Genomic DNA, 14,083 nt, shown 5'->3' on the forward strand with positions numbered 1-14,083 from the left:
TTTATCCAATAAATCATAACCATGAATTATTTAATGAAACCTTTATGTTGTTTCTCATGTCTTTTATAAAACAAGAAACTATAACCATGATGTATAGAATATTACACTAAAATTATTTTGCATAAAATAAAATAATGGAGAGATTCAAAGTTACAGGGCTAGTTATAACCTGCTTCCTTTATGTAATAAGCAGAAAGTTGAATATGCCTCACATTTATATTTGTCATTTATTGAAAATTGAAAGCTTGATATACCTTAAAGATACCTTAGTAAACAAACTTATTCAGCAGAATAAATCAACAGAAAAATATAGGTTGGGGCTATGGAAAACAGCAGGAAAGAGTGACATTTAATCTTCTCAAAATGATATTTGGACATAAAATCTTGTTTGGTAAATGTTTCACTATCGGAACATCGGTCTTTAAAAATATCTCAGGCAATTAATGTCACAAAGCAAGTCAGAACCAAATAGTTGAGTAAGACAACAAAATCTGAAGCCAAGCCACTGCATACAAACCCTTCTGAACCAGAGCAGCTGAATGTAAAAAGGCCATGTGGAAAAGCCACAAGGCAGGAAAAACTGCCAAAGAAACCTAATTGTTCCACATGGATAATCAGATTATTTGCAAGTAACAAGATATTTACCTCTACATTTCCAATATTAAAAGCAAAGGTAATAAATTCTCAAAACTCATCACTTTCCAATTTTACGACAATTTACTATTATCTCTGTGGTCTTTAGATTGTATTTGTTGTCTTTGCATGGTAGAAATGCTATATGATATTTGGTAAAATGGATCTTCTTTAGTTTTTCTATTTCAACAGTTTTTGGGGAACAGGTGGTTTTTTGTTACATGGATAAGTTCTTTGGTGGTAATTTCTGAGATTTTGCCGCACCCATCACCTCAGCAGGGTACGCGTATCTTTTCCCAAGCCCAAGTTCAGGGACATCACCTTGGTAGCTTGAAATCAGCCATACTGGGAGAAGTAGGCAAATGCTATACATCAAGGCTTTTTCTTTGTTCAAAGACCTTGTCATTAAACATTTACCAGTTTCCCCTGGCAACACTCTTTCTGGCTGTAAACATTTGAGAAAGGTGTTGGTCCTCCCTGACCAAGGACTGAAATAGTAAATATTTTGGAATCCATACCAGGTAACAGATGATGCCTGAGTTCACACCAATAGTGTTAGATATGCTCCCCGTTCCGTGATTCCTGAAGCCAACCACTGCACTGTACCACCATCGCACAGCATGGAAATTGTTCTGATCAAAAAGAAGCAGTTTAGTGTCACACCCTACTCCTATTATCACGTCTTCTCTTTCTGTATCTACTGAGATTTGGATATCACTGTGCAACACAAGAAGAAGCAGAGGGATGGATAAAGATGTCTTTTGTCTTGGGAAGATTAGTCCTCCAAGAAAGGGCAGAGAAAGGATGAGTACAGGATGCCTCAGCCACAGTTCCATCTTCTCCAGCGGTAAGTAGCTAGGCCTGAAAATACCCAAAGGCAAGAATTTGCCACAGCAAGAGATTATTTTTTTTCTCATGAAGTCCAGCTGGTTCAGACTGCATGAAAAATGCCCTGGTTTGTGGAAGGCTCATTTTATTTTACTATTTGCCAAATAATCTCCCTGCCTTAGTAGGCTAAAGGACATTCAGCTCTTTCCTGATCTGTAAATTAGATGTATTTTTTTCTGATTCCAAAATTCCCCACACTAAATCATTATGTTTTTTCTAAAGTTACCTGGGCTTCCATGTAGGTTCTAGGCAAATGGCATTAGGTCCACATAGTTTCTATCTAAACCCAAGCTGCCTCCCCAATACAACTGATGACTAGTTCAGTTCTTCCCACCAGCAAGACAGGCCTGTAGCCTCATGTTAAATTAACAATGGCGGTTAAGGGAATGGCTGGGGCAGAGAAAGGAGGGCAGAATTATATAAAGTGCACTAAGTTCCTTGTCAGAGGAAGGAGTCTGAAATTAGTAATTTATTCTTGATGCTAATTTTAGATGTAAGTAGGTTTTTTCAGATATCACTAACTGGGAAATGATCATGTTGCTTCATATAATGGGAACTTATTTATGATGTAACAGGCAAAATGTACACAAGTTCTATGAGAGATGGAAGTAAATAAAAATTATTCAATCCCACTCTCTTTTTAAAATTAACTTCAACTTTCATTTTAGGTTCAGAAGATACATGTACAGGTTTGTTACATAGGTATATTGCATGATGCTGAAGTCTGGGGTGTGACTGAACTCATCACCCAGGTAGTGAGCATAGTACCAAAATTGCCCTCCTCTCTCTCTTCCCCTTCTAGTAGTCCTCAGTGTCTATTGTTCCCAACTTTATGTCCCTGAGTACCCAATGTTTAGCTCCCACTTATAAGTGAGAACATGCAGTATTTGGTTTTCTGTTCCTGCATTAATTCACTTAGGATAATGGCATCCAGCTGCATCCATGTTGCTGCAAAGGACATAATTTCATTCTTTTCATGGCTGTGTGGTATTCCATGGTGTGTATGTACCCTGTTTTTTTAATCCAGTCCACCACTCATGGGCACCTAGGTTGATTCCATGTATTTGCTATTGTGGATAGTGTTGTGCTGAACATATGAGTGCATGTGTCTTTTTGGTAGAATTATTTATTTTCCTTTGGATATATACCCAGTAATGGGATTGCTGAGTTGAATGGTAGTTCTGTTTTAAGTTCTTTGAAAAATCTCCAAACTGCTTTCCACAGTGGCTGAACTAATTTACATTCCCATTAACAGTGTATCAGCATTTCCTTTTCTCCATAGCCTCACCAGCATCTGTTGTTTTTTGACTTTTTAATAATAGCTATACTGATTGGTGGGATATAGTATAGTATTTATATTTGAATGTCTCTGATGATGTTGATCATTTTTTCATGTTTGTTAGCCACTTTTATGTCTTCTTTTGAGAAGTCCCTGTTCATGTTCATGTTTCTTGCCCACTTTTTAATGGGGTTATTTGTTTTTGCTTGTTAATTTGTTTATGTTCCTTACAGATTATGGACATTACATCTTTGTCAGATGCATAGTTTGTGAATATTTTCTCCCATTCTGTAGGTTGTCTGCTCTTTGCGAAGGCCAGTGTCCAGAATGGTGTTTCCTAAGTTTTCTTCTAAGATTCTTATAGTTTGAAGTCTTACATTTAAATCTTTAATCCACCTTGAGTTAATTTTTGCGTATAGTGAAAGGTAGGGGGTTGGTTTCAGTCTTCTGCATATGGCTAGCCAGCTATCCCAGCACCATTTATTGAATAGGGAGTCCTTTCCCCATTGCTTATTTCTGTCAGCTTTGTCAAAGAAAAGATGGCTGTAGGTGTGTGGTTTTATTTCTGCATTCTCTCTTCTGTTCCAGTAGTCTATGTGTTTTTGTACTAGTACCACATTCTTTTGGTTACTGTAGCCTTATAATATAGTTTGAAGTTAGGTAATGTGATCCCTCCAGCTTTGTTCTTTTTGCTTAGGATTGCTTTGGTTATTTAGGCTCTTTTATGGTTCCATATGAATTTTAGAATAGCTTTTTTCTACTTCTGTGAAAAATGTCATTGGTAGTTGAATCAGAATACCATTGAATCTATAGATAGCTTTGGGCACTATGGCCACTTTAATGATATTGATTCTTCCAATCTGTGATCATAAAATGTTTTTCCATTTGTTTGTGTCATTTATGATATTTTTTGCAGTATTCTGTAGTTCTCATTGCAGTAATCTTTCACCTCCTTTGTTAGATACATTCCTATTAGTTTTTAAAGTAATGGCAAAAACCGCAATTACTTTTGCACCAACCTAACAGATATTATTTGTGTGTGGCTATTGTAAATGGGATTGTGTTCTTCATTTGATTCTCAGCTTGAATATTACTGGTGTATAGAACTGCAACTGATTTTTGTACGTTGATTTTGTATCCCAAAACTTTCCTGAACTCATTTGTCAGTTCCAGGAGCCTTTTGACAGAGTCCTTAGGATTTTCTAGGTATAGAATAATATCATCAACTGTTAAGGAAACCAGCCCCACACCACCTGGTGGGTACCCCGAGTCCAGCAGAGACAAAGGAGTTAGAAAGAGACAGAATAAGAGTTTAAAAGACAGGTCTAGGGGACCGGAGCTTCGGAGGCTTGCTCAGGGCCCAGAGCTCTTCGGCTCCACCTAATTTATTGGTTTACAAGCTCTTTGTTCTTAGGGCAAATGGGAGGCGTAGGAAGGGATGAGGAAAAGGATTAATCAGTGAAGGAGAGCTAGTAAGTCATTCAATAAGATGTATAGCAGTGGCGGTTTCTGTGAATTTCCTGTGAGCAACGGCGTGTGTCTAAACTACTTAAGATCTTTAACTTATCAGGACTGAAATGAGTGGGAGCAGTTTTCAGGAGGAGCCAAGATGTTTGATTATACTCCACTGCTTCAAGGGAGTGTTATTTCCCCGAGCAACCTGTGGAATGCCGCGGAGTGGTTATGCTCTAGGGGCATAAAAACACGAAGGCAATAAGGAGACTTTTCTCCTCAGAGGCCGCCCATGGCTCCCCATGGGTGTCTCACACAGGGGAGACCAACTCATCTGGCACTCCAGAAATTCTCTTTCCCACGTTAACGAAGAGAGATAGTTAAACTTCTTATTTTCCTATTTGGTTTCTATTTATTTCTTTCTCTTGCCTGATTGTTCTGGCTAGGACTTCCCAGAGCCCACTTTAAAAGAATTTATGAGTACCTTCAGATTATTTTGAAGAGAATGTTTTGGTTTTTCTCCCAGAGACTTTAAACTTTCGGAATGTAAATGCCCTCGTATGTGAAGAGGCAAGAGACAGAGGTTGAGAGATATCAAGATCCTCATTATTTAATCTGGATTCATTCAAATGATAGATAATGACTTCATTGATGCAATATAAGTGAATCTTATATCCTTAGTTTTATGGGCTCAGTCAATAAATTGCTATTTTCCCTTTAGTGAACATAGGAAAAAATCAGATCAAGAGCAAACCAAAACCAAAATCAGTAGAAAAAAATTATAAAAATCAGGGGAGAAATAAAATTGAAACAAAATAATGATACAAAAGATCAATGAAAAGAAAAATTGGTTCTTTGGAAAGATAAACAAAGCTGACAAACCTTTAGCCAGACCGAAAAAAAAGAGAGAAAACCCAAATAAATAAAATCAGGGATGAAAAAGAAGACGTTACAAGTGATACCACAGTAATTCAATGGATCATTAGAGACTACTATGAGCAACTGCATGCCAAAAATTGGGAAGAGAAAAAATAAATTCCTAGACACATACAACCTACCAAGAGTGAACCATGAAGAAATCCAAAACCTGAAAGACCAATAACAAGCAACAAGATTGAAGCCATAATAAAAGGTCTCCCCACAAAGAAAAGTTGGGACCCAATGGTTTCACTTCTGAATTCTACCAAACATTTAAAGAAGAACTAATACCAATTCTACTCAAACCATCTCAAAAATTAGAGGAGAAAATACTTCCAAACTCATTCTATGAGCTGAGTATTACCTTGATACCAAAACCAAAGACACATAAGAAAAAAAGACAATTACAGCCCAATGTCCCTGAAGAACTTTGATGCAAACATCCTCAACAGCAAACTAGCAAACCAAATTCAACAACACATTAAAAAGGTCATTCATCATGACCAAGTGGGATTTATCCCTGGGACGCAAGGATGGTTCAACATACACAAATCAACCAAAGTGATCATTAATATCAACAGAATGAAGGAAAAAAACCATATGATTATTTCAATCAATGCTGAACAGTCACTTGATAAAATTCAACATCTTTTCCTGATGAAAACCCTCAAAAAACTGGATATAGAAGGAACATACCTCAACACAAAAAAGCCATATACAATAGACCCACACCTAGCATCATGCTGAATGGGAGAAACCAAAAGCTTTTCCAGTAAGACCTGGAATAAGACAAGGATGCCCACTTCCACCACTGTTACTCACCGTACCACTGGGAATCCCAGCTAGAGCAATCAGACAAAGAGAAAGAAATAAAGGGTATCCACGTTAGAAAGGTAGAAGTCAAATTATCCTTGTTTGCAGATGATTTGATCTTATATTTGGAAAAACCTAAAGAATCCACCAAAGAACTATTAGAACTAATTAAAAATCAGTAAAGTTGCAGGATACAAAATCAACATACAAAAATGAGTAGCATTTCTATATGCCAACAGTGAACAATTAGGAAAAGAAATCAAGAAAACAATCACATTTGTAATAGCTGCAAATAAAATAACATGACCAGAAATTAACTAAGGCAAATAAGTGAAAGATTTCTACAATAAAAATTATAAAACCCAGATGCAAGAAATTGAAAAGGACACAAAAAATGGAAAGATATTTCATGCTAATGGATTAGAAGAATCAATATTGTTAAAATGTTCATACTACACAAAGCAATCTACAGACTCAGTGCAATCCCCACCAAAATACCAATGACATCCTTCACAGAAACAGGAAAAATAATTCTAAAATTTAGGAACCCCAAAAGATCCAGAATAACCAAAGCCATCCTGAGCAAAAGGAACAAAACTGGAAGAATCATGTTACCTGACTTCAAATAATAATACAGAGCTATAGTAACCAAAACAACATGGTAATTGCATATAAACAGACACACAGACCAATGGAACAGAATGGAGAACCCAGAAATAAAACCAAACATTTACAGTGAACTCATTTTTGACAAAAATGCCAAGAACAAACAATGGGGAGAGGAATATCTCTTCAATAAATGGTGCAGGGAAAACTGGATATCCATACGCAGAAGAAAGACACTAGGCCCCTATCTCTCACCTTAAAAAAATCAAATCAAAATGGATTAAAGACGGCCAGGCGCGGTGGCTCACACCTGTAATCCCAGCACTTTGGGAGGCCGAGGCAGGCGGATCACAATGTCAGGAGATCGAGACCATCCTGGCTAACATGGTGAAACCTTGTCTTTACTAAAAATACAAAAAATTAGCCAGGCGTGGTGGCAGGCACCTGTAGTCCCAGCTACTTGGGAGGCTGAGGCAGGAGAATTGGCTTGAATCCGGGAGGCAGAGGTTGCAGTGAGCCAAGATCGCACCACTGCACTTCAGCCTGCGCGACAGAGCGAGACTCCGTCTCAAAAAAAAAAAAAAAAAAAAAAAAGGATTAAAGACACTTAAGTCAAAGACCTCAAACTATGAAAATGCTACAAGAAAACATTGGGAAAACCTCTCCAGGACATTGATCTGGGAAAATATTTTTTTACTAATGTTCCACTCGCACAGGCAACAAAAGCAAAAATTGATAAATGGGATCATATCCAGTTAAAAAGCTTCTGCACAGCAAAGGAAACAATCAACAAAACGAAGAGACAACCCACAGAACGGGAGGAAATGTTTGCAAACTGTCCATTTGACAAGGGATTAACACCTAGAATATGTAAGGTGCTCAAACAACTCTCTAGGAAAAAAATGTAATAATCCGATTTTTTAAATAAACTAAAGATCTGAATAGACATTTTTCAAAAGAAGACATACAAATGGCAAACAGGCATATGAAAAGCTGCTCAACATCATGGATCATCAAAGAAATGCAAATCAAAACTACAATGAGATGTTATCTCACCCCAGTTAAAATGGCTTATATCCAAAAGACAGCATTATATAACAAATGCTGGTGAAAATGTGGAGAACAGGAAATCCTTGCACACTGTTGGTGGCAATGTAAATTACTACAACCACTATGAAGAAGAGTTTGGAGCTTCCTCAAAAAACTAAAAATTGAGTTACCATCCAGCAATCCTACTTCTGGGTATATACTGAAAAGAAAGCAAAACAGTACATGGAAGAGATCTCTGCACTCCTATGTCTGTTGCAGCACTGTTTACACTAGCTAAGATTTGGAAGCAACCCAAGTTCCATCAACAGATGAAAGGATAAGGAAAATGTGATACATATACACAATAGAGTACTACTATTCAGCCCAAAAAAGAATGAGTTCCTGTTATTTGCAACAACATGGATGGAACTGGAGATCATTATGTTAAGTAAAATAAACTAAGCACAGGAAGATAAACTTTCACGTTCAGACTCATTTGTGGGAGCTAAAAATTAAAGCAATTGAACTCATGGAGATAGAGAGTACAATGATCTGGGGCTAGGAAGCGTAGTGGGGAGGGGGAGAAATGGAGATGGTTAATGGGAACAAAAACATACTTATAATGAATAAGACCTACTCTTTAATAGCACAGCAGAGTGACAATAGTGAATAATAATTTAATTGTCCATTTGACAATAACTAGAAGAGTATAACTGGATCATTTGTAATTCAAAGGATAAATGCTTGAGAGGATGGATATCCCATTTTATATGATGTGATTATTATGCATTGCATGCCTGTATCAAAATATCTCATGTACCCCATAAATACATACACCTACTATGTACTCAAAAAATTAAAGTTAAAAATTTTAAAAGATCACTGATCACAGATCATCATATCAGATATAATAATAATAAAGTTTGAAATATTGTGAGAATTACCAAGATGTGACACAGAGGCACTAAGTGAGCACATGCTGTTGGAAAAAATGGTGTCAATGCACTTGTTTAATGCAGGGTTGCCACAAACCTTCAGTTAGTAAAAGAAAAAAAATTATCTGCAAAGCACAAATGAGGTATACCTGTATGTAGAAAATCCTTAAGAATCTATCACAAAAGTCAGTAGAACTAATTTGTTAACTCAGCAAGATCACAGAATAGTCACTGTGTAACAATGAATTGTATTTCTCTCTTCAAGCAATTAAAAATTGGAAATTGAAATTAAAAGTCCAATGCCATTATAATAGGAAAAAATCATTAAGTGTTTAGGGATTAATCTACCAAAATGTGTGTAAGGTCAATAAATGCCCAAATCACATCTACCTATAGATTCAATGCAATTCAAAATTCCAGCAGGAATTTTTCTAGAAATTGAGGTGAGCCCTAAAATTATTTAAAAATGCAAAAGATATAGAATTGTCCATTTTTTAAAAGAAAAACAAAGTCAAAGGACTTAGGCACCTAATTTCAAAACTTACTATAAATCTACTAGAATAAAGACAGAGTAGAGCTGGTTTAAGCATAGACATATAGATCAGTGGAATGGAATAAAGAAATGGTTCTGGAACAACTTGCAATCCAGCTGGGGGCTGGGGAAGAAGAACCTCAATCCTTACTTCTCATCATAATAAAAAATTAATTGGTAATAAATGATAGTCCTAAACACAAAAGCTAAAACTATAAAACATCTAGAAGAGAGCATAGGAAAAACATCCTTGCCACTTTGAGTAACCAAAGCCTTCTTAGGATGCAATAGGCACAAACAATAAGAGAAGGAAATAACACATGGAGTTTGTCAGAAGAAAAAACTTCTCTTCAAAAGATACCATTATGAAAATGTTAAAAAACAAAGCAAAAACTGAAACATGAGCACTACATATATAACTGACAGAGGACTTATGTGCAGAATATATAAAAACTCTCAGAACTCAAAAGTTAGAAGAGATACAAATCAAGGAAAGATGGGCAAAACATTTAAAGAGGCACATCACAAAATAAGATACTTGAATGACCAATATGAGAAGATGTCATTAGGGAAATGCAAGTTTAAAGAAATACACAATGAAATAGTTTGATAGTTTTTATACAAAAACATACATTTACCATACAACTCAGACATTTCAGTCCTAGGTATTTTACCTTTAAAAAATGAAAACATTTGTCCACAAAATGACTTGTACATGAATGTTCTTTGTAGCTTCATCCACAAGATGAAACAACCCAAATATCCATCAATAGGTGAATTGATATAAATAAGTGGTATGTTCATATCATAGAATGCTACTCAGCAATAAAAAGAAATGAAGTACATATATGTGTAAAAATGTCTACGAATCTCAAAACATTGTGCTGAATGAAAGAACTCAGAAAAAAAAAGAGTAAATACACCATTCTTTGGTTCATATGAAATTTTTAAAAGGAGAATCAAACCTATTGTGAAAGAATGCAGATCTACAGTTGTAAGGTTGGGTGGGGACTGACTCCAAAGGAACAAGAGGAGGTTTTTTTTTTTTTTTGGTGATAGATGCATTCTATATTTTAATTGTGGTAGTACATATATATATATCTGTCAAAGCTAATCAAACTGTACATTTAAAACATGCAATTTTAAGATTTTTATTTTATTTACATTTTACCTGAATAAAGTAGAGTTTAAAAAGAAATTTTTAAAGACTGACAAATGGTCTCAAAGACTCAGTCTTTACAGAATTTAGGAAAAGAATGTAATGTAAATTAATTTGCTGACACACTTCTGTAATACTTTTGCCCTACATTTTCAGCTACTTGATCATTGATTGCCTCTTCATTTGACAATGAATTTGTAATATTTTAAAAAATAGAAAAATAACTTTTTCTTTAGTAGATGTAACAATTTTTAAATTCTTTTTTCTTTTTTTTTTTTTTTTTTTTTTTTTTTTTTTGAGACGGAGTCTTGCTCTGCCGCCCAGGCTGTTTTTTTTTTGTTTTTTTTTTTTTGAGAAGGAGTCTCGCTGTGCTGCCCAGGCTGGAGTGCGGTGGCGCGATCTGGGCTCACTGCAAGCTCCGCCTCCCAGGTTCACACCATTCCCCTGCCTCAGCCTCCGGAGTAGCTGGGACTACAGGCGCCCGCCACCACGCCCAGCTAGTTTTTTGTATTTTTAGTAGAGACAGGGTTTCACCGTGTTAGCCAGGATGGTCTCAATCTCCTGATACTGTGATCTGCCCGCCTCCGCCTCCCAAAGTGCTGGGATTACAGGCGTGAGCCACCGCGCCCGGCCAATTTTAAAATTCTTGATGGTTTAGGTAGGAATGTTTACTTCATATTCAAATATTTTCTAGTATTCGGTATTATGCCCCTTATTGACTTTTTGCTTATACCTTTTTGGTTTATTTCTAGTTGTTGTTGTATGCATCCTTAACTTATCACAGTTTACATGGAACATCTCTTCACATATAGCATTAAGAACTTGCGACAGTATGTATATTTCTATCACTTCCTCTCTTTTTGATATATTTATTATGTATTTATGCTAATTTTGTCTTAGTCAAATGCCTTTCGAAAACTAAGGTAAGTTTTTAAATTGTTGTGTATTTATTACTTATTTTATTTTTATGGCATTCCTCACTCATTATTGTAGATCCAAGCTTTCTACTGATACCAGTGCTCTTCAACTCAAAACTTGCCTTAGGCAGTTTTTTTTCTTTTTTCTTTTTTCTTTTTGAGACGGAGTCTCTCTCTGTCGCCCAGGCTGGAGTGCAGTTGCGCGATCGCAGCTCACTGCAAGCTCCGCCTCCTGGGTTCACGCCATTCTCCTGCTTCAGCCTCCCAAGTAGCTGGGACTACAGGCACCTGCCACCACGCCCAGCTAATTTTTTATATTTTTTAGTAGAGAAGGCAGTTCTTACAGTGAAGATCTATAGAAGAAATATTCTCTCAGCTTTCATTTTTCTGAAAATGTCTTCATTTTGCCTTTATGTTTGAAGAATATTTTTACTACATATGAAATTATAGATTGAAAAGTGTTTTTTGTAGTGTTTTAAATATGTCATTCCATTATCTTTTTACCTTGCATTGTTTCCTATGTTAAGTCAATCATAATTCTCGTCTGCATGTGTTACATCTTTTTTCCCCCTCTGGTAGCCTTTAGGACTTTTTATTTATCTTTGTTCTTATCAGTTGATAATTTTTTGTGTATTTATTTAACTTGGGGTAAATTGACTTTTTAAATTATTATTATACTTTAAGTTCTGGGGTACATGTGCAGAACGTGCAGGTTTGTTACATAGGTATGCACGTGCCATAGTGGTTTGCTGCACCCATCAACTCATCATCTATATTAGGTATTTCTCCTAATGCTATCCCTCCCTTAGCACCCCACCACCTGACAGGCCCTGGTGTGTGATGTTCCCCTCCCTGTGTCCATGTGTTCTCATTGATCAATTCCCACTTATAAGTGAGAACATGCGGTGGTAAATTTACTTTTACCTGCCCACTCCTTCACCAGTGCTTCTGTTGGAATCAGTCAAGTCTCTTGAGTTTTGACACTTTCTCCTCCTCCTGCCTGTATTAAGATCCAATGTTTCGGCCAGGTGCGGTGGCTCACGTCTGTAATCCCAGCACTCTGGGAGGCCGAGGAGGTTGGATCATGAAGTCAGGAGATCGAGACCATCCTGGCTAAGACGGTGAAACCCTGTCTCTACTAAAAATAGAAAATAAAAATAAAAATAAATTAGCCTGGCGTGGCGCCATGCGCCTGTAGTCCCAGCTGCTGGGGAGGCTGAGGCAGCAGAGGCAGCAGAATGGCGTGAACCCGGGAGGCGGAGCTTGCAGTGAGCCGAGATCGCGCCACTGCACTCCAGCCTGGGTGACAGAGCAAGACTCCGTCTCAGGAAAAAAGAAAAGATCCAATGTTTCCACCCAGAAGTTGCCGCAGCATACTGCTCACTTATGAAAGACTTTTCTTTCTTGTAATCACTTTGTAAAGGCTTACCTACATCGGACACTCTTCAAAAATCCCATGGGTACATATGAATTGTATGTTGTCTGGGTTTTTCATGGTGTTACCATGGGCGAAAAAGCCATCCACATCTTTTCACATCCTAGCCTGAAGTAGAACTGCCTACACCGGCTATTTCCTAAAGTGGTCTTATGAAAAGAATATGGTCTTTTGGATTCAGACATACCTAAACTCAAAAATTGAATTCTGTATTTACTAGCAGAACATATTTCAGCTATGCACATAGCAGAACTGTACTTACTAGCAGAACACTTCTGCTAGTGGCTAATATTGAAAATATCATCTAGCTGAGGAAAATCTTTTAAGAGATTCCACTAAAAAAGAATGAGCTACTGTTAGATGATAATTTCTGCTGACTTTTGCTGGGTCATCCCGTGTAGCTGAAGCTGGAGCCAATGACTCCATCAAAACTGAATACCAAATTGTGTGCCATCCTGGGATTTAACGATTAAATTCTGACAAGTGTTAGATGTGGAGTCCTATTTAGGGAAAAGGAGTTAGGCTGGTGGGAGTAGGGGAAAGCAAAAAGAGAAAGCAGATAAGCTATGAGTCTGCCTTTCTTCATGATACAGGACACATAGCCCTCCTGTGCAAATAACTCACAATCTTCCTGTGCCCGACTTATCACCAGCCCCTCGGCTGATAGAAAAATCCAAGTTAGCTCACTGCAACACTGGCATTATTAGTACAAAGCCCTCTGCAGCACACAGCACAGCACTATTCTATAAAATCCCCAGCAAGCCTTTGTCTCCTTGCAGTCAGCTCCTTTCTTGCTGACCTGTTTGTTGCACCCTTACAATGTATTTTCATACTTTCTCTAATAAATCTGCCTTTCCTAACCTAAAATTGTCTCGGTAAATTCTTTTTATACATATATATACTTTTTTAAATTATACTTTCAGTTCTAGGGTACATGTGCACAACGTGCAGTTTTGTTACATATGTACCCACACCACCAACCTAGATAGTCACTACCTACCTATGACATTAGGTAGTCATAGTAACAAATTGGTCATTTTGTTCTTAAAAATGAAAAGCAATAGTCCACTCACAAATCTGATTTCATGTTGTTGATTAGAAAAAAATAAGAAGCTATAGTTTCAAAGCTTAAAATCCTAATAAAAACATAAGTATTTTGTGATTTTTTTGCAAATATATAACAAATTGATAGAAAATTAACTTGCCTCAGAAGTGAAAAACATGATCACACCAATCACGGGAATGGTGTGTGTATACATTTTAATTCAGGGCATCTGTGATTTAGTAAATCATTCTGCACAGAAAGAAGTACTTAATAGTCATTTGTTGGTCTAACATCTAATTTTTATCTGCTAAATCTGCTTATGAACAGCTTGATGAGAGTGTCATAATATTAGGGAAGATTATTTTATACGTAGGACATTCCTTATATACCTAAAACTATGAAATCAAATGAAGATTTTCAAGGAAAACAGAATTAAACAGCA

This window comes from Pan paniscus, chromosome 4 (genome assembly GCF_029289425.2).
Source record: "Pan paniscus chromosome 4, NHGRI_mPanPan1-v2.0_pri, whole genome shotgun sequence".
NCBI lineage: Eukaryota > Metazoa > Chordata > Mammalia > Primates > Hominidae > Pan > Pan paniscus.